The sequence below is a fragment of the Geotrypetes seraphini genome, chromosome 7 (genome assembly GCF_902459505.1).
Source record: "Geotrypetes seraphini chromosome 7, aGeoSer1.1, whole genome shotgun sequence".
Taxonomy (NCBI): Eukaryota; Metazoa; Chordata; class Amphibia; order Gymnophiona; family Dermophiidae; genus Geotrypetes; species Geotrypetes seraphini.
The window spans coordinates 145,978,517-146,000,479 of NC_047090.1; the positions used below are offsets into that span (position 1 = coordinate 145,978,517).

The 21,963-nt window shown below is 43.1% G+C and overlaps 1 protein-coding gene across 5 annotated transcripts in view; it reads left to right on the forward strand.

Moving 5' to 3' along the window:
• The first annotated feature begins 18,347 nt into the window (after positions 1-18,347).
• Positions 18,348-21,963, forward strand: part of PPM1A (protein phosphatase, Mg2+/Mn2+ dependent 1A) — a 130,391-nt gene continuing 126,775 nt past the window's right edge. For 2 of the 5 annotated variants that reach the window (XM_033952495.1, XM_033952494.1), the window contains exon 1: positions 18,348-18,490. The gene's annotated coding sequence lies outside the window, so the exon portion shown is untranslated. The other 3 variants (XM_033952496.1, XM_033952498.1, XM_033952497.1) reach the window with 2 other exon arrangements.

The window sequence follows — 21,963 nt, forward strand, 5'->3', positions numbered from 1 at the left end:
GCCTATTCGTACTCAACCAGTTCCTTATCTGCTCTAATTTCTGATTTACGGCTGTTATGTCCTCTGGTTTGTCCAGGTCTATGGGATGAATTATTTGGATGTTGTCAGCATATGCGAACAAAGTGAGTCCAATAAACTGTCCTAGGGTCAGTAGAGGGGCCAGAAAAATAGTAAAGAGGATAAGAATGAACCTGGAGGAAGTGATTCTCTGATTCCATCTACTTTAAGAGGGCTGAGGCAGGCTGCAGCTCATTACCAGCACAAGTTACAGTGAGTAAGGCTGTCATAGCCTGAGGGGGGGAGTCTGATTTTGGCAGTTGAATATTTCTGCATGTCCCTCTGTGTTTCCCCACTTGAAAAATCCTAAAATTGCCATTTTTGTGACTTCCTAAATGTAAAAAATATTGTGATTTTGGCACAAATTTCTTGACAGTGGTCATCTTGGATTTTTAGCAATCTTTTTTTCAAAAGTTACCTGCATTCCCAAAACTGCAATTTTTGCCTCAAAACTTGTTGGGATTGAGTCTTTGGGCTCTCCTATGGTGAATTATTGCCAGGATTGCACAATTTAGTCTTCAGGAGTGTCCTTGCGCCACGTGTTGTGTAGCACAACCAGGAGAGATGGCAACATAAAGCTTAGCCTCTCCCCTGATTAAGCAGGTGACAAAATGCTTGGCCAGTCCATTGGGGCAGCCTTATCTTTTTTCAGGGCTTAACAGGGTTTAAGGTTCCGTGCAAACAGACGCAGATCTTCTGCAGTCCAAGAAATGCAAGGTGAAGTCATCTAAGGGTGATTCTGCATCCCAGAGTCCAGAGGCTTTCATAGATTTCATGAAATATCTGTGGAATATGTTTCAGAACAGCTGTTCTTCGTCTTCGCATTCCCACTGCACCTTAGACTTGTCTGTTCCTGACATTGCTTCTTTGGGCACTGCCTCATCACAGTCTGCTGCTGAGTTTACTGACTGTGATTTGGGCAATGATAATTATCAGCTTGCGGACCCCTTGTTTTCAGGCGCTCTGCTTCCCATGGCAGGGGATCTAGGGCTGTATGCCAGATCTTCAGATCCTTCAAAGGCTGTAGAACCAGGGGATAATCCCACGCTTCTGGGTTTATTTAAGTCTGTGGCTTTGCCACACCTCATTTCAGAGGCTCTGCAGGAGTTGAATTTAGTCACTCAGCCAGTTCCGTTCACTTCCTCTTTGTGGCTATTTGGTATGCACTTGCAGTCTTCCTCCTTTCCCTGGCATCCTGATATGAGCATTCTGATCTCAGAGCAGTGAGATATAAGAACATAAGAATAGTCTTACTGGGTCAGACCAGTGGTCCATCTAGCCCAGTATCCTGTCTTCACGGAGGACAATCCAAGTCACAAGTACCTGACAAAAACCCAAATAGTAGCAGCATTCCCTGCCACTGTCCCAAGTCTGTCTCAACAGCAGACTATGGACTTTTCCTCCAGAAACTTGTACAACCTTTATTAAAATCAGCTACATTAACTGCTCTTACCACATTCTCTGGCAACGCGTTACAGAGCTTAACTATTCTCTGAGTGAAAAAATATTTCCTCCTATTGGCTTTAGAAGTATCACTCTGCAACTTCGAGTGTCCCCTAGTCTTTGTAAATCTTGATACAGAAAAAAAAAATCTATCCACTTGTACCCGATTTATACCACTCAGGATTTTGTAGACTTCAATCATATCTCCCTTCAACTGCTTCTTTTCCAAGCTGAAGAGCCCTAACCTCTTTAGTCTTTCCTCTTATGAGAGGAGTTCTATCCCCTTTATCATCTTGGTCTCTTCTATGAACCTTTTCTAGTGCCACTATATCTTTTTTTTTAGATAAGGAAACCAGAACTGAACACAATACTCAAGGTGAGATCGCACTATTGACCGATACAGAGGCACTATAATATTCTTAGTCTTGTTAACCATCCCTTTTCTAATAATTCCTAGCATCCTATTTACCTTCTTGGCTGCCACTGAACACTGGGCGGAAGGATTCAGCATATTCTCTACAATGACACCCAGATCCTTTTCTTGAGCGCTGACCGCCAAAGTGGTCCCTAGCATCCGATAACTATGATTTAGATTATTCTTCCCAATGTGCATAACTTTGCATTTTTCCACATTGAAAGTCATCTGCCATTTATATGCTCAGTCTTCCAATTTCCTAAGGTCTTCCTTCAGTTTTTCACAGTCCGCATGCGTTTTAACAACTTTGAACAGTTTAGTGTCATCTGTAAATTTAATCACCTCGCTCGTAGTTCCATTTTCCAGCTCATTTATAAATAAGTTAAATAGTACCGGTCCCAGCACAGATCCCTGTGTCATAGCACTATTTACCCTCCTCCACTGAGAAAAATGGCCATTGAACCCTACCCTTGTTTTCTGTCCAATAACCAGTTCTTAATCTGTACTTGAACATTGCCTCCTATCCCATGACTCTTTAATTTTCGCAGGAGCTTTCATGAGGAACTTTGTCAAAAGCCTTCTGGAAATCTAGATACACTACACTCCAGAGGATGCTCTTAGGGTTGCAAAAACCATGTCTTATCTCTATCTGATGGCGCAGGAGTTCCAGCAGCAGCTTGTTCAGCCTAAAGTGTGCACTCCTAAGTAATGCAGATGACTAAGTGCACCTCCCTTCCCAGTGAGAGTGGGGTAGTGCTCAAGATCATGTAAGACCGTAGGGTGGATGTAGTCCTCAGGAGACTTGCAAACATTGGCTTTAAGCATAAAGGCTGCTTTGACAACGTCCTTTGTTGCACACGCTTGTCTGTCTCGACTATACACCCTGAAAAGTGAGTGAGGCTGTGGAGCCCCCTCCTCAGCTTCTTGTGGCTGGAGGGGATTTTGTTGCAGATGCTTATATGACCTTATGCAGGTCCTGGGTAAAGTCTCAGTGTAGAGAATGATACGGGGACAATTTTTCCCCCGTCCCCATGGGAGCTCATTTTCCCATCCCAGCAAGTTCTTTTCCTGTTCCTGCCCCATTCATGCAAACTCTGCCCTCATCTGCACAAGCCTCAAACACTTTAAATCATAAGTGTTTGAGGCTTGTGTGGTTAAGGCAGAGCTTACAGGTATGGGGCAGGGGCAGGGGCAGGCACAGTGACAACGACAACACTCACAGGGACGGGTTGGGGAAATTGAGTTCCTACAGGGACGTGGACATATTTGTCCCCATGTCTTTCTCTATCTCAGCATATTTGACTTCTGCTTGTAGAATGCTCTGTATTTGACAGTGGGCTGGTGATTCCACCTCTAAGGCTACTCTAGCTAGACTTCCCTTTAAAAGGTAGTTCTTGTTTGGCAAGGGCATGAACAATCTCATGAATTCGGTGGTGGACCATAGTCCTAAAACATAACATAACAATAGATTTCTAGACCGCATAACCATAAGTTCAATATGGTTAACAAAAGATTATGTTAGGGAGATCCATATTGTACTATGAAGAATGCCAGGAGATCTAATTAGTCAAAAATTTTGAGAATAGAAAAGTTTTCAGCAGTTTTCTAAAATGTTCATAAGAGCTGGAACTAAATAGCAGGGATCAAAAATCTTTATCGTAATAAGCAGCTTGATATGAAAGAGTGTGCTCGTGATATTTCTTACTTCCCTGATAGCAGACCCTGATCTTCTATTGACTCCGAATGCTCTAATTTTCGTGGCTTAAGGCATTCCCGCCCATATTCCAATGCCATGTCTCAAAGATTTTTGCAGGGCTAAAGGCAGCGGTTCTCTGGCTCCAGGAGTACCCAGCCTTCAACCTCCCATTCAGCTCCATCTGCCAAAAAGGCGCAATAACACCAGGCCGAGGGATGTCCCTCTTCAAATAGGGGGCAAGCTCTCAACATTCCTGCAGGCCTGGGAACACATTTCGTCCAACCAGTGGGTTCTGGACATTATTTAGTCAACCTATAAGCTGGAATTTGCCTGGCCTCTAATGGATTGGTTTGTGGATTCCTGCAGGGTGCCCGGACAAAGCAGTGTAAGAGTTCAATTGTACAAAGATTATTGGATATTCAAGCTATAGAGCTGGTGGCGCCCAACCTCTCAGGCTTGGGCAGATACTCCATATACTTTATTGTGCCAAAGAAAGGCTCTGACAATTGGAGGCCTATTCTGGATACGCACGTGAATGATGCTCTCAGATTTCTATACTTTTGTATAGAGACAGTAAGGTCTGTCATAGCAGTGGTGGCTCCGAGAGAGTTCCTTGCCTCTCTAAAAACTTACTTGCATATTCATGTTTTGGAAAATCATTATTAATTATTGGATCTGCCCTTCAACCTCATGATGGCTCCTCGGACCTTCACTAAAGTGCTGATAGTTGTGGCAGCTCACTTGAGGAAAGTGAGTTTGCAAGTGCACCCATACTTGGACGACTGGCTGATCAGAGCTCCCATGTTTGCCAAGGATTAGTGCACTGTGGATCAGGTGATCCAGATACTGGAAGATCTTGGTTGAATTGTGAATTACAGAAAGAGCAGTTTGTTGCCCACGCAATCCTTGGAGTATCTGGGTGTTATATTTATAAATCTTTCCTTTAACAGTTAAAGGAAAGATTTATAAACTATAAAGAGTTTTACCTCATGCAAAATTGTCATTTCTTTAATAAGACATTAACTATTTTTTCTGCGGCCCTCCAAGTACCTACAAATCCAAAATGTGGCCCTGTAAATGGTTTGAGTTTGAGACCACTGCCTTATTGGGATCTGAACGTGCTGCTGTCTGGCCTTACCAAAGCTCCATTTGAGCCTCTGAGAGATGTTTCCTTCTTGGACATGACGCTCAAGACTGTTTTTCTGATCACCATTACTTTAGCGAGATGCATCTCAGAACTCCAGGCTTTCTTGTTGAGAGTCCTTCCTGAGGATCTCAGATACTGGGATTTCCCTGTGCATGGGTCCTTACTTTCTGCCGAAGGTAGTTTTGGCTTTCTATGTTAATTAGGAGATGCGTTTACCTGTTTTTCAGCCTTCTGGATCAAAGTCGCAGGATCGCATCTTGAGAAAATTGGATGTGTGCAGAGTCCTTCTACACTATCTGTAGGTCACTAACAAGTTTTGTCTTTCTGACCCATCTGTGCTCATTCTTCTAAGTGGGGTGCTCATTCTTCCAAGTGGGGTGCTCTCACTTTCAAAGCCACTATTTCCAGGTGGATCCGAAAGGCCATTTTGTCAGCCTATATTCTTTCCGGGAACAGACTCCCGTTCTGTAAAGGCGTATTCTACCAGAGGTGTGGCTTCTTCGTGGGCTGAAGCTAGAGCAATCTCTCCAGAGATTTGCAGGGCAGCAACATGGTCTAATTTGCACATGTTCGCTAAATTTTACCGAGTGGATGTGGCCGCAAGACAGACTCTGCCTTCAGGTTCTTGGTCTTAAAGGACGGTGCAGTCAGCCCATCCTAGCCCTTTGGGACTGCTTTTGTACATCCCAATTGTCAATGTCTTACCTGTTGCACTGGAAAAAGAGATTATGTTCTTACCTTGATAATCTTTTCCAGTAGATAGGTGAGACTAGAGAATGACACAGGGACAAATTTTTCCCCGTCCCCGCAGAAACTCATTTTCCCATCCCATCCTGGCAAGTTCTTTTCCTGTATCTGCCCCATTCCTGCACACTCTGTCCTCATCTGCACAAGGCTCAAGCACATTAAAATCATAAGTGTTCAAGGCTTGTGTGGTTAAGACAGCTTACAGGAATTGGACAGTGACAAAACTCGTGGGGACAGGACAGAGAAATTGAGTTCCTGCGGGGATGGGGAAACATTTGTCCCCACGTCATTCTATAGGTGAGACATTCTAGACTCCCACCCTTCCTTCCTGTGTCTGCCTACTGTCTCATTTTGTTTCTGCTTCTACAAGTTATTCTTGGATACCAGTCAACCCATCGGGGTTTTGAAGAATCCTGTATATACAGTATGTTTATGTGCATGCAGGGGTCGTTCCTGAGCTCTGATGCCTTTGTTAGTTGGTTTGGAGTTGATGTTCTCATGTTTCTTTGTTGAGCAGAACAGTTTGGGAATGTTCCATTGGAGTCTCTACTTCATGTACTGTCATTGGAGCTGTTTGTGCTTTGGTACTAACTACAGGTGGAGTTAGAGCTAACAGTGAAGTAGAGGAGGGTCACAGAAAAAAAACAGACTGGATTCCTTCTGTATATGCCATGTTGCCATTGGGAAATAACCCACTTGTCTAGAATGTCTCACCTATCTATTAGAAGATATTATCAAGGTAAAAACATAATCTCTTTATTTTAATGTAGTATACAGTTTTGTTTGTGTATGTCTACGTGTATAATTTCTCTAAGAAAAGGGGTACAGAAAATGTTTACAAGTGTGACAACATGATTATGAAAGAAAATTATAAACCAAAATGCCAGTACTTAAGCTGTACTGTACATTATTTACATTGGTGTGCTGTTGGGACTTGTTTTGGGTAGTTATCATATAAAATGCAACATAGGTGCCTATGTCCCTTTATAAAATTGGTACCTAAGGATATTTCATATAGGCAAAGTTACCCCTGTATCATATACCATTTCTTCAAAGACTGTGCAACGATTCTGAATGTAGTTGCTATCTAGTATTCAGAGAGCTGCTTTGAATTGGCAGCAAAACTTTTAACAGGTCAGTTATGCCCCTAGGAGTGTGTGTCAGGGTCCATGAAAAATGATCATCTTACCTCATAGTTTTTTTTCCTTTAGTCCTACCAGCCCAACCCGGAACTTGTGGGTTAATGTCCATTGTCCAGCAGATTGCAACAAATAAAATACAGTTCTTTATGAATTGTCCTTAAATGTATTATGCAGCCAAAGAACACTCTATTTAAATGACTGAACAAGAGAGTTCATAAGTAGAGACCAAAAGAGTAGTGAGCAATAAAAGACCTGGTTTAAAAAAGTCCAAGAGCAGCAGAAGATGAAAAGAAAACCCCAGTATGGTGTATAAATGTAGATTTATTGGATAACCACATGAAACAACATAGCCATGTTTCAGCAATGCTTCAGGGGTATAAATTAAATTTCCCATAAAACAAGATTTGTTAAGTACCAATGAAAAGGTAGACACTAGTTACTAGTCTGTTGTGTGAGTTAACCTATAGCTCAATAGTTACAAATCTTTTACATGTCATTCTAGCATTTCAGTTTTCATCTGATGCTCCTGGAACTTTTTTTAAAATCAGATATTTGTGTTGGTCACTTCTCACATACCGTATTTTTCACTCCATAAGACGCACCCTAGATTTAGAGGAGGAAAAAAACTATTCTGAATCAAATTCTCCCTGCCAGGCTCTGCACCCAACCCCACACTCCTTACCAGGCTCTGCATCCTGTCCCCCCCCCTCTGGTGGTAGGCCGGGACAGGGCACAGGGTGGACAGGGCACAGAGCAGGCAGGCATTTCCCATACCCCCAGTACCTTAAATCATCCCCCCATATATCCCCAGTACCTTTTTTAATCAATCATACCCCCCTTGTACCTTTAAAATCATACCCCCCCCAGTGCCTTATTTTATTTTTTTTTTTGTTTAAACTGTGTACCTTTTTTAATTCTTTCCTTCCTCCCTCAACAGCTCCTTACTATTTCTGGGCAGCAGGTGCATGAGTCAGGAGCACGGACATCAGGACCAAGCTTTACATGCTCCCGCTTGGGCCTGCGCTGCTTTCCGAATGGCTGCCGGCAGTTCTCGCGAGTCCCACGCTCCTAACTCATGCGCCTGCTGCCTGGAAATAGTAAGGAGCTGTCGAGGGAGGGATATACACTGGACCACCAAGCTGCTTGAAAAAGGTACGGCAGTGGCAGGTGGGGGTTGTTTTAAAAAGGTGGTCCAGCAGCATTTTTTAAAAGGTGCTGCGGCGTGGCATTTTACAAGGTGGTGCGGCTGGTGCGCGGGGGTGGGAGGGTGTTTTACAGCTGAAAAGGGGGGCGGTGTTTAAAAAGGTGGTGTGGCTGGGGGGATGTGTTTTGCAGCTGTATGGGGAATACAAATTTTGCATCTTCACTTCATAAGACGCACCGAGATTTCCACCCACTTTTGGGTGGAAAAAAAGGTACATCTTATGGAGCGAAAAATACGGTATATAGTACAGAAAATTTATTACAACAATACATTACCCAATCCAGAAGGCAATATTGCTATCAACTGGCCCTCTGATGCAGTCAATTAATACAGTCAACCAAGGGAAACAGGAACTATCATACTGTACTGACATAACATATAGTGATAAGGAACTATTGCAATTAAATATACACAGCAGCCATTGAATACTGGAGAACTTTTTCATAGTAATCACAACACTTAATTAATTATAGTATTTAAAGGGACAGAGGCTCCAATGATTGTAACTAGAGAATGGTGGCGGTTTACCCGCGGCCACTGCATTTTAGCCGCGGGTCACCCGCCGAAAACGGGGAAGAAAACTAGCAGTCGCTGCGGCGACGGGGACAAGGCCATTCACCGCCCGCGGGACGGTGAATGGTCTTGTCCCCGCAGTGAGGCATGAAGGATCGCGCGGTCCCCGCAGCTCACACCCACCTGCCCAATCGATTCTAGTGTTTAGCCAGCTCTCTCCCTTCTCCTCACCTTAGTTTGTAGATTTTCTTTTTCGGCGACCCGCACGCTATCAGAGAGCCGCGCACGCGCGGCTGCTCAGTGTTCAATCTTCTGCTCTGCTGCAACTTCCTGTTTCCGGTTGCGTCAGAGCAGAAGATTGAACACTGAGCAGCCGCGCGTGCGGGGCTCTCTGATAGCGTGCGGGTCGCCGAAAAAGAAAATCTACAAACTAAGGTGAGGAGAAGGGAGAGAGCTGGCTAAACACTAGAATCGATTGGGCAGGCGGGTGTGAGCTGCGGGGACCGTGCGATCGCTAGTGTTCCCGGTTCAAATTGGAAGGAGGGAGTGAAAGGGAAAAGGATTCTGGGCCAAGGGGATGAAGTCGGAAAGAAAAACCCACAGCAGGAAAGAAAGGGAAGGACTGGCAGGTGAGCCAGATGCTAGAAGCAGGGGGGGGGGGGAAGAAAGAGGGAAAAAAGCTAGATGGGGTTGAAAAGAAGAGACACACTGGTATGGAAGAGGAAGATAGAGGAAATCTGGACACAGGAAGGTAACAGAAAGAGGGGAAATTATGTGCATGGGGCATAGGGACAGAGACATAAAGGGGACATGCCATGGGGATGGTATATGGACACAGGGGGGGCAATGACAGATACATAGGGGAGATATTAGAAATTGAGAAAATAGGAGCACAGAAGCGAGATGGTTTGTGGGGATGGGACAGGGACCGAGCTTGCAGGCTCCAGTGGCTTGCACAAATTACATTGTAACGTGCCATGAAAATAAGAGGGAGGAAGGTAGATAGATAAGCCACGTGAGAGGAGCTGAAGGGTAGTAGAAAGGAACAGATGGTAAAGGAGGGAGGGAAGGGTGGTGGTGGAAAGGAATAGGACAGACATTGAAGGAGGGTGGAGAGGAACAGACCCCGAAGGGAAATGTGGAAGACAGAGTGGGAAGAAGACAGATGCCAGACTATGCGGGAGCGGAGGGAAGAAGATGGGTGCTAGACCAATTGGGGGGGGGGGGTTAAGGGAGAGGCACAGTAACAGCAAATGGAAGACGCAGAGAGAAGACACACAGTGGATGGAAGGAATTCAATGAGAAGATGTGGAAAGCAGAAACCAGACAACAAAGGTAGAAAAAAAAATTATATTTATTTATTTATTTTTTGCTTTAGGATAAAATAGTATATTAGTTGTGTTGATAAAAATTTATAAACAAAGCCCTGCCAGCTGAACATCTCTTTCTCTAGTTCAGCAGCAGGAACTTTGATTTATAAGAAAGGAATAAGCTAAATATTACAGTACTAAGGCTTATATGGATGCAACGGTGACGGGGCGGTGAATGGGATGGCAGTGGCGGTGACGGGGCGGTGAAAGGGATGGCAGTGACGGTGACGGGGCGGTGAAGGGAACGGCGGTGATGGGGCGGTGCAGAGGATGGTGGGCCGGTGACGGGGACAGATTTTTTCCCCGTGTCATTCTCTAATTGTAACCACAACACTGCATTTGTCAAATAGCCATTGGCTGTTCATGGGACGTAGCAGTATGGTCTCAGGTTTCGCCTTCTTCCATAATTATTTATCAGTGCAGTTTAATTGATAAATTTAATCTTTGTTGTGTTCCACTTTTGTTGTATATTTGAACTTGTAAAAGAAACAGAATGAACTGTGTAATGAGAATACAAAGATAACACAGGCTATCAACAACAAAAAAAACATTTTGGGTGCCTTGAGTTTTTTGACTTGTTCCTGGGGGTTATTTGGGGCGCTGATTCAAAAATTGCATTGGATAGAATGCATCAGCTCTAGTTTCTTAGATATGGTTGAATTGATTAATTTTTTACCGCTTTTTAAAAGATTTCTTCTGCAGAATTAGGATGTTATAAGAAGCTTTCTTTTTTGAATGGGAAATTTATGTATTTAAAAATTACCCACATTTTTTTGTGTATAATAATGACCTTTGTTTCACAACTATTCATCTACTTCCTTTCCTATAAAGCACACTAGCATAAAAATGTAAAGCTCAAATGACAAAATTGCCTTTGTTCTATTATATTACATAATTATGTGCAAAAGGTTTAGATGGTAAACATGGTTTCCTTAGACTCCATAAATTTGTATGTCAAAGACCCACTTTTCATAGCACCAATGAATGAAATCAAATCATGTGCCTGGTCTTCATCTTTTCTTGTGAAAAATTTTCTTGGCAACAAAACTGCTTGAGTACCTGAATAAATACATGTAAACCATTCTGAGCTCCATTGGGAGAACGGTATAGAAAATTGAATAAATAAATAAACAAGAAGGCAGACAACTACACACAATTAGTAGAGGATATGCTCTTCATTTCAACAGGCTTGACCGTAACATGAGTGTTAAAGTCCATTATCTGCACAGTCACTTAAATTGCTTTCTAGAGAAATTTGGTGACTTAAGCAAAGAGGAAGGTGAAAGATTTCACCAAAACATAAAAACAATGGAAGCCAGATACCAAGGAAGATGGGATGCACACAATATGGCAGACTATTGTTTGAATCTTATGTGGGATTGTCTTGGCAGATCCCACTCTCGGAAGTCTTACAAAAGGAGCTTCTTGTCAAATGACCGGAAAATTTGTACCATAAACTTGTGCTTTTAACTTAAAGGAAAGATTTATAAACTGTAAAGAGTTTTACCTCATGCAAAATTGTCATTTCTTTAATAAGACACTAACTATTTTTTCTGCGGCCCTCAAAGTTAAAGTTTAACATCTTTCCTTTTCTTTTGAATTAACAAAAGATTATAGCAGTTATAATAACAGGCATCTGCAACCGCCTTCAGATCTCACCTCTTCCAGCACTTGGCACAAGCTGCGCTGCCTCCAACCATTGCTCCAATGGTTACCTTACATTCTGGAACATTGCCTGCTCTCTGTAACCTCATGCAAGCGCTTTCCTGCATCTGCATGTGATAGGACTTCACCTCACAATCGCGTACAGACACAGGAAAGCGCTTGCGTGAGGTTACAGCGACAGACCGAGGGCCTTAAAATAGTACCTGGCAGGCCGTGAGTTTGAGACCGCTGGTTTAGATTGTAAGCTCTTTTGAGCAGAAACCATCTTCTCTGAGACTGTACAGCACTGCGTATGTCTAGTAGCGCTACAAAAATAATTAATAGTAAAATGTTTTTTTGTTGTATCTTCCACAGAAATTGGCCGATTCTTAAGAAATTTGGTGTGTTGTGTTTTCAATGAAGTTGATATAAAATGTAAATATTTCCCACCACCCCAACACTACCTTCTGAAAATGAATTGTGAACTAGAGAATGACACGGGGGAAAAAAATCTGTTGCTGTCATTGCCCCATCCCCGGACCACTGTCCCCTTCACCGCCCCGTCCCTGCAGCATCCACCCTTCCCTCTCCCCACCTCACCGCCCTTCAGCGGTCCGAGAATCTCCCCCCTCCCCCTTACCTTCACAGCACATTAGTAAAGAAACTTAAGGGAGGGAAAGAGCTCAGTCATCGATTGCGCGAGGCCCCCTCCCTACCTAACTACGTCCAAATCTATCTCCCTCCCTCCCCTTACCTTCACAGTGCTTTCGTAAAAAACTTACAGAAGCCGGCGAAGCCTGCCTACCTGCAGTTGCATGTGTGGGCGGAAGCTTCTCCTCTGACGCAACTTCCGGTTGCGTCAGAGGAGAAGCTTCTGCCCACATACATGCTAGCCGTGGGTAACTGCCACTGTGTCATTCTCTATTGTGAACTAAATAAAAGCACATCAGAAAGTTTTATGGTGTATCTTGCAGAAAAATGTAAAGTGTAAATGTAATGTTTCAATTAAGCAGATATTGGAAAGCACTTCCTTTGCACGAAGGTATGTCCTCAGCCTTGGCTGCTACTGATCTAAACTTATCTATGGACTCGGCCCAAAACAGAGATGAAGCATTGTTTAAGGTCTTCGATGTCAGATATCACTGTCTGATAGATATGTTCTTATATCAGCCCCCAGATCCAGTATTCAACTGGGTTTAGATCTAGTGAATTTGCAGGCCAGAGATCTGGACTAATGAAGTCTGGGGTCTCCAAATGTAGCAGTTCTACGGTGTCCTTTGCCCAGTGTGTTGGGCATTGTCCAGTTGGAAGATAAAGTAGCCTTCCCGACATGCGACGGACCACTGGCAACAGCTTCTGTGTCAAGAGGACGTCCGGGTAGTACACGCTGTTGATCTTAATCCCAGGATCGATGAACAGATCTATGAATCCGAATTTCGAGATTGTGACAGAGACCATGACTGATTGGCTGAAGGTTGGGCGGGTCTGTAGTAGGTGTTTGGCATTAACCTCATGCTTCAGTGTTGTTGAAGGCACGTACAGGCGATCATTCTGTGCGTTAATCAGTGGAGCATACTATAATTAAGGAAGAAACTAAGGATTTTAACACTGATGTTGTTATCCATCTGGGAACAAATGACCTGGCCAACAACTCCACACTTGCAGCACAGAAAGCTTTTCGGGAGCTTGGTGAGGGCGTGAAACCTTTTGTAAAGACTTTAACTTTTTCTGAAATACTGCCTGCATATGGAAAAGGAGAGCAAAGAGTGAAAAACACAGAGGACTTTAATAGATGGCTCAGAGCCTGGTGTCATCAAGAAGGCTTCAGGTACATAGGTGGATGGGGAAATACATGGAAGGACAAGAAGCTATATTGCACTGATGGGCTACATATTACTACAGCAGGAAAAAGAAACCTTTGCAGAGAAATTTAGACAATATTTTTCTAGGCATTTAAACTAGAAGGTGGGGGTGGTGTATGTACGAAGGACAATTATAGAGACCACCCCCGGCAAAAGAAAAGATGTGATAGTAGTAAAGGCTGCAACATAAGCAATATCAGCAACTCATTTCTTAGTATTGCAACGGAAAGTGAAACGACACAAAAATCCATACGAAAAAGGAGATTATGGCTGAAAAATAGCTGGAAAGCGATGACCACAAATGCTCACAGTCTAAGCAACAAAGTTCATGATCTGCAAGCCCTGATATTAGAGGCAGATCTAGATATTGTTGCTATCACAGAGGCATAGTTCAGTGAATCACATGGATGGGATGCAAACATACCGGGATATAATCTTTTTAGGAAGGACAGAGATGGTCATTAAGGTGGAGGAATAGCTCTCTATGTAAAGATCAATATCCAAGCGACCGAAATGCAAGGGACCTGGGGAGAGGTAGAAGCGATATGGATTGCTCTGAAAAGAGAAGATGGAACTTCTATCTACGTGGGTGTAGTCTACTGACCTCCGACTCAATCGCAGCAAATTGATAAGGATCTGATTGTGGATATCCAAAAGTTTGGAAGGAAAGAGGAGGTTCTGCTGTTGGGAGATTTCAACCTGCCGGATGCGGACTGGAATGTTCCGTCTGCGGAATCGGAAAGAAGTAGGGAGATTGTGGATGCCTTTCAAGAGGCTCTGCTTAGACAAATGGTGACGGAACCCACAAGGGAAAAAGCGATATTGGATCTGGTCCTCACAAATGGAGAGAGTATCTCTAATGTTCGAGTAGGTGCTCACCTGGGTAGTAGCGATCATCAAACGGTTTGGTTTGATATAACGGCTAAAGTGGAGAGCGGCCGCACGATACTTAAAGTCCTAGATTTCAAACGTACGGACTTTAATGCAATGGGAAAGTACCTGAAGAAAGAGCTGTTAGGATGGGAGGACATAAGAGAAGTGGAAAGACAGTGGTCTAAGCTGAAAGGAGCGATAAAAATGGCTACGGACCTTTATGTGAAGAAAATCAATAAAAACAAGAGAAAAAGGAAGCCGATATGGTTCTCCAACCTAGTAGCTGAGAAAATAAAGGCGAAAGAGTTGGCGTTCATGAAATATAAAAAAACCCAAGAAGAGGAGAGCAGAAAGGACTACAGGATGAAACTGAAAGAAGCCAAGAGAGAGATACGTTTGGCGAAGGCACAGGCGGAAGAACAAATGGCTAAAAATGTAAAAAAGGGAGATAAAAATTTTTTCAGATATATTAGTGAAAGGAGGAAGATAAAAAATGGAATTGCTAGGCTAAAAGATGCTGGGAACAAATATGTGGAGAGTGATGAGGAGAAAGCAAATGTGCTAAACAAATACTTCTGTTCTGTGTTCACAGAAGAAAATCCTGGAGAAGGACCGAGATTGTCTGGCAAAGTTACACGAGAAAATGGAGTAGATTCTGCGCCGTTCACGGAGGAGGGTGTTTATGAGCAACTTGAAAAACTGAAGGTGGACAAAGCGATGGGACCAGACGGGATCCATCCCAGGATACTAAGGGAGCTCAGAGAGGTTCTGGCGAGTCCTATTAAAGACTTGTTCAACAAATCTCTGGAGACGGGAGTGATTCCTGGGGATTGGAGGAGAGCGGATGTGGTCCCTATTCATAAAAGTGGTCACAGGGATGAAGCAGGAAACTACAGGCCGGTGAGCCTCACTTCAGTTGTTGGAAAAATAATGGAAGTGTTGCTGAAAGAAAGGATAGTGTATTTCCTTGAATCTAATGGGTTACAGGATCCGAGGCAACATGGCTTTACAAAAGGTAAATCGTGCCAAACGAACCTGATTGAATTTTTTGATTGGGTGACCAGAGAGCTGGATCGAGGACATATGCTAGATGTAATTTACTTGGATTTCAGCAAAGCCTTTGATACAGTTCCTCATAGGAGGCTGTTGAAAAAACTTGAAGGGCTGAAGTTAGGACCCAAAGTGGTGAACTGGGTCAGAAACTGGCTGTCGGACAGACGCCAGAGGGTGGTGGTTAATGGAAGTCGCTCGAAGGAAGGAAAGGTAACTAGTGGAGTCCCTCAGGGTTCGGTTCTGGGGCCAATCCTGTTCAATATGTATGTAAGTGACATTGCTGAAGGGTTAGAAGGAAAAGTGTGCCTTTTTGCAGATGATACTAAGATTTGTAACAGAGTAGACACCGAAGAGGGAGTGGAAAATATGAAAAAGGATCTGCAAAAGTTAGAGGAATGGTCTAATGCCTGGCAACTAAAATTCAATGCAAAGAAATGCAGAGTAATGCATTTGGGGATTAATAATAGGAAGGAACCGTATATGCTGGGAGGAGAGAAGCTGATATGCACGGACGGGGAGAGGGACCTTGGGGTGATAGTGTCCAAAGATCTAAAGGCGAAAAAATAGTGTGACAAGGCAGTGGCTGCTGCCAGAAGGATTCTGGGCTGTATAAAGAGAGGCGTAGTCAGTAGAAGGAAGAAGGTGTTGATGCCCCTGTACAGGTCATTGGTGAGGCCCCACTTGGAGTATTGTGTTCAGTTTTGGAGACCGTATCTGGCGAAAGACGTAAGAAGACTTGAGGCGGTCCAGAGGAGGGCGACGAAAATGATAGGAGGCTTGCGTCAGAAGACGTATGAGGAGAGACTGGAAGCCCTGAATATGTATATCCTAGAGGAAAGGAGAGACAGGGGAGATATGATTCAGACGTTCAAATACTTAAAGGGTATTAACGTAGAACAAAATCTTTTCCAGAGAAAGGAAAATGGTAAAACCAGAGGACATAATTTGAAGTTGAGGGGTGGTTGATTGAGGGGCAATGTTAGGAAATTCTACTTTACGGAGAGGGTGGTGGATGCCTGGAATGCGCTCCCGAGAGAGGTGGTGGAGAGTAAAACTGTGACTGAGTTCAAAGAAGCGTGGGATGAACACAGAAGATTTAGAATCAGAAAATAATATTAAAGATTGAACTAGGCCAGTTACTGGGCAGACTTGTACGGTCTGTGTCTGTGCATGGCCGTTTGGAGGAGGATGGGCAGGGGAGGGCTTCAATGGCTGGGAGGGTGTAGATGGGCTGGAGTAAGTCTTAACAGAGATTTCGGCAGTTGGAACCCAAGCACAGTACCGGGTAAAGCTTTGGATTCTCGCCCAGAAATAGCTAAGAAGAAAAAAAAAAAAAATTTAAATTGAATCAGGTTGGGCAGACTGGATGGACCATTCGGGTCTTTATCTGCCGTCATCTACTATGTTACTATGTAAATATCTTTTCATCTGTAAACCAGATGAACTTGACGCTGTGCTCTGGGTACTTGGTCAAAAGCTGCTTCACTGTTTCAGGCATTTGTCTTTGTTGTGTAAAGTTAACTCTTAGACAAGATGCTTTTTTAAGAGACACTTTAATTTCAGATTATCATGAATTATCCTAACCACAGTTGTCTGGCTTATTCCTGCTTCTCTTGCTATTTGGTGAGTTGTTTGGTGCATTTGCGGCTCATCCTCCTGGCTCAGTATAAGACTGCATACATCATCAATGTGCTCTTGTGTACAAATCAAGTATGGTTGGCCACTGCCTAGCTCACGATCCACATTTCCTGTTGCTCAGATCTTGCATAGAAGCATATCAAGGCCATTTTTTGTTCCAACCCTTCTATGAGAACTCTTTCAACAATAGTCAATTGCTGTAATTTTTAGCAGTTCCAAGTTATCAAAATTCAGTTTTCTGCAACAAAAACCATTTTGATACAGAGACTGTTTACAAACTATAGTCTGCTTCTGCATGTATCCTACAGCAACAATTCATTTTCACAAATCAGTGTTGTGGGAAATATAACACTTTACATCAACTTAATTCAGGACATGACGCACTAAATTTCATAATAAGTCGGCAGAGTTCTTTGGAAGATATGACAAAAAACATTTTGGTGTGGGTTTTTTGTCTGTAATGTTGTCTATATGTACATATATATTGTCTGTTAACAACTTTTGTTCCGTATTACCCCCTTATTTTAATTTTATCTCTGTAAACCGCTTAGAAAATGGATAAGCGAAATAACAAATTTTAATAAAACTTGGATAAACTTGGACAGAGAAAGTAATTTTATAGGAGAGCTAATTATAAAAAAGTTAACAATCTACACTTGGATTTTAGAAATACAAGATATGTATTTAGCTCTCTTTATACAGTGGATAATTCCCAGCAGCACACAAATGCTCCGAGGAACATGCAACTATGCGTGGGAACACTGCCATAGGCACACACTTACCTATGCTATAATAAAAAAATACCTCAAGTATATAACTCCATCCAAATGCAGACCTCAGGGAAGCTTCTTAAGTAGGGCTATCATATGGCTCCAGAAAAAAAAAAGAGAACAGATTAAGACACCCAGGTTTTACTTTCATTGAAAGCAATGAAAGTAAAACCCGGATGTCTCAATCTGTCCTCTTTTTTTTCTGGAGCCATATAGCAACTCTATTTAAGAAAAATTGCTTTTGTTGGCATGTGTATTAACATGCGAATATACATTCAAATAATTTTATATAAAAGCCATTCCCACATGTAGAACATACTTCAACACACAGGGCAAAGAAAGGTCTCGCATTTAGATTTAAAAACAATACGTTTGGGAACGTACAATGCCTGTACAAGTCCGTGAAACTTGAAAGACCTTCCTAGAAGACGCTTCACAGGCTTGTGATGTCCCTTTACCGGACACAAGTAAGGTCTGTGGCGAACAGCGGCTCTGGACAGGACGGGCGCTCTCTCCTCAGAGTTTTCCCAAGTACGTGCCTTGTTCCCTTCCTCCGTGCAGCTCTCGGACAACCCCAACGTAGGGAAGTCAACGAATCCGCCCCAATCTATAAACGTCACCAAATACTGTGAAAAGCAAAGTGGAAAAGGAAGCCGCTCAGTAACCCACTGCGATCTCTCCGTAGCACGGTTTTAGGTCACCTCTATGACCAACCCCACAGTTCGCTTTCTTTAGCATCCCACCACCTCTGACGCAACGTCTATGCCCGACCGCGTCCCGCCACCTTTGATACGACTTCCTGTTTCCGGCGGAGCGGGACGCGGCCGAGGGAAAGACGTTGCGTCAGAGGTGGCGGGACGCCGGAGAAAGAAAACTGTGGGGCCGGTCACGGGCGACCTGAAAGATAAGTTTGAAGGTGGGACGGGGTTGGGGAGGTTCAGAATGAGGGACAGGTGCTGGACCCTGAGCGGGAAGGAGAGAGAGAGAGATGGTAGACCGCGGGGGAGGGGAGAGGAGGGGTCCCCTGTCCGAGTGTGAAGGCAGCCTAATGCGTGTGACTAGGTGTATCTGCGTTCCGGGCTGTCGTTGAGAGGCAGGCGGGCGGATGGAGCAGTGCAATGGAGGCCGCTGAGAGCCGCGCAGGGCCCAAGGCCTGGCTTGGAGTGCGGTGAGGGACGAACAGGCATGAGAGGTGGGGAGCAAACACCGCTGGAGAGCCGAAGACGTCTGTAAAAGAGAAAAGCGGCGACTGCATTACCTTTTTAGAATTATCCTTGGACGAAATTTTGAGAGCAGTTGAAATTACCCTATAAATGATGTAATAAAAAAAATTGCTAAGCTTAACAGGGCGTGTGTGAATTTCGATTATAGTGGTAAAAACGTGACAGTTTCACATAGTCTTGCATGTTTTGTGCTTAGAGCAAATAATTGAGATCATTCAATGTTTTTTTATTGATTTTTTTTTTAACATTGTAATCGAGTAAATGCAGGTACTAAATTGTCTACATCCAGGAGAAAGTTTATCAGTTCTGGGTTTCTGATCTTTATATCATCCTGGCACCTGCTACGCTGATTGCAATGGGTAGAATTGTTTCTTTGGGATATAAGTTCAAAGCTAGGACTGATCAAAAAGTCTGCTGGAACGGATAGTTTGGAAGCTCAACTCGTAAGTCATTTGTGCGTTTACTGTGCGTGTTAATGTATATTTTTATAAAACATGCACAATAAGCTAGAGAAGATATGTGTGTGTGTATGTATATATATGTGTGTATATATATAAGATGTATTTAGCTTCATAAAGCTCTCCATCATGCAAATGGGTGATAGCTGTTCCAAAGTTTGTATGGCACTTTGAAAGAAACAAACTACAGTATATAGCAGTGGTCTCAAACTCAAACCGTTTGCAGGGCCACATTTCGGATTTGTAGGTACTTGGAGGGCCTCAGAAAAAATAGTTAATGTCTTATGAAAGAAATGACAATTTTTGCATGAGGTAAAACTCTTTACAGTTTATAAATCTTTCCTTTTGGCTAAGTCATAATAATAATATTGTAATTTATAGATAAAGAGACATATGATCAAGAAACTGTTTTATTTTACTTTTGTGATTATGATAAATATACCGAGGGCCTCAAAATAGTACCTGGCGGGCCGCATGTGGCCCCCGGGTCGCGAGTTTGAGACCACTGGTATATAGTGTGTGTGGCTAGAGTATATTAGTTTGGTATTCATTTGAAATAGGTTATGTGGCCTGTTGAAACTGAAGCTCTCGAGTTCTAAATTTCGTATTGAGAGGACTAATTCTTTGTGTTATGTTTGCTGTGTCTGAAAGTGAAACAGACTTGGAAGAATATCATCAAAACAGTATGTTGAGAGGGGAGGGGAGGGGGAAAGTTCTTGGAGAGATATTAAGCCTTCAAACAGCCACTTGAAAGAGGGTGGGGGTTGAAGCTATTAAACAAGAGAGTTGGCCAAAACTAGCATCCTTACAGTCCATTGTTATTCATGGTAATATGGTTCCTAAAAATATTTGTGAACTGTGAAATCATGAAAAACAAAACGCTGAGTCTGAGAAAATAAAGATTAGATTCCAGCAGTACACATTGTGCCTCAAAATCGTGGAAAATGAAAAATGGATCCCATTGGGAAAATAGGGTTTGGTTCCTGCATGGGAATAGCACTTGGAGTACCTGTAGATGCTTGTAATTCACACTCTGGGCATTTGGGAGTAAACACAAGACCACAAAGTGAAAGCAAAGAAAGCTGTTTTTTTAAGAGCAGGTCTGTGATTACAGGAAAACAGCAGCGCGAATGGGGAATATCGGTCACAATGAATGCAACCGCAGATATGCTAAATTGCACATTGGGAACGTGAGAATAGACTATACTACTAAAGACATTTTGTATTTCTAATTTTAGATCATTTGGTGAGCTTCCGCTTATAATGGTCTTCAGATACTTTTTGGTTGTAGCAGTCTATAGTATTGGCTTCAGAATGGGTTATTGCTTCCTCTTGGTATCTTTCCCCTCCTAATTTGTTATGGTCCTTTATTATATCATTCTATGAATATGGTGACTGCATAGGCATCATAATGTTTTTTTGCACTGCTTGAAATTTAATAAAATAAAGTCTGGTGTATAATAGACTTTTATGAGGGAAAAAAAACCATGCCCTAGATGTCTTCTGCTGACACCAAAGAAAGCCATCATTGTTATATGAGTGAGAGGTAAAATGAATAGACTGTTACTCCCATTATTTTACATCTGCATGGTCATTTTAATATCGGATCTATGGCTTTCGTATGCTACCATCAAGTGCACATATTTAGGTTTGTCTACTCCTGAGCTAACAGGTCTGTACATGTAATACACATTGAAGAATCTACTGTAATGCCATTAAAATATTCAACCTTTTTTTCTTTTGTCAAATCATGCTCAATCTTGCTTTAACTATGATCAAGTTTGAACAACTTTAACATTGCTTCTGAGTAAAATTCTTTGCTGTGACGCTATCATTTTAATTAAAGAATTACAAAACTATGTTTTAGCTTATATTCCTAGACTTCTCTGAAGTGTGTGTTTTTTATTTTAAATTTTACTAATCTAAGTATATTACTATAAGATTTTATAACACTGTAGAGGACAGCAGAAAAGGCTGGATCTGCACCCACCCCTCTCCCTGACCTGTAGCAGGCCTGCCTTGACCCCTGGTGGTCCAGCGTTGAGCCGGGACAAGTGCGACCCCCTTCTGTCCCGGCTGACTCTTTGCCACTTCCTTGACCTGTTGCAGATCTACCTAGAGCCCTGGTGGTCCAGTGGTGATCCAGGGATAAGAATGACCCCTCCTGTATCATGTCCCGGCCAGCTCCACATCACCCCCACTTCCATCCTGCACTTTAAAAAGGCCTATCTTGCATGCCCTGGTGGTCCAGTAGTGGACCGGGGCAGGAGCAATCCTTCTACACTCCTGCCCTATGCAGATCCACTAATGAAAATGGCTACCGTGAGTTCCTGCGGCCACCTTGTGGCAACCATTTTCATTAGTGGTTTTGCACCAGGAAAGAGTTTAGGAGGTTCACCTCTGGATCACCAGGGTGTATAATTTAGGCTTTTACGAGGTCTAGGAGGCGTAAGGAGGTAAAGAGATGCGGATCCAGATGGAACAGGACATGGGAGGGGTTGCTCCTGTTCTGGTTCATTGCTGGACCACCAGGGCTCAAGGCAGGCCCAGGGGAGGCCTGCAACAGGTCTGGGAAGGGGCATAGAGTGCCCATGTGGGGATGACTTGAATATAAACTGACTCCATTTTGGGGCCATTTTTTGGGCCTCAAAAATCTTGTTTTTTTATTTGAGTATATGCGGTATTCTGTTATGTCCCTTCCAGATTCA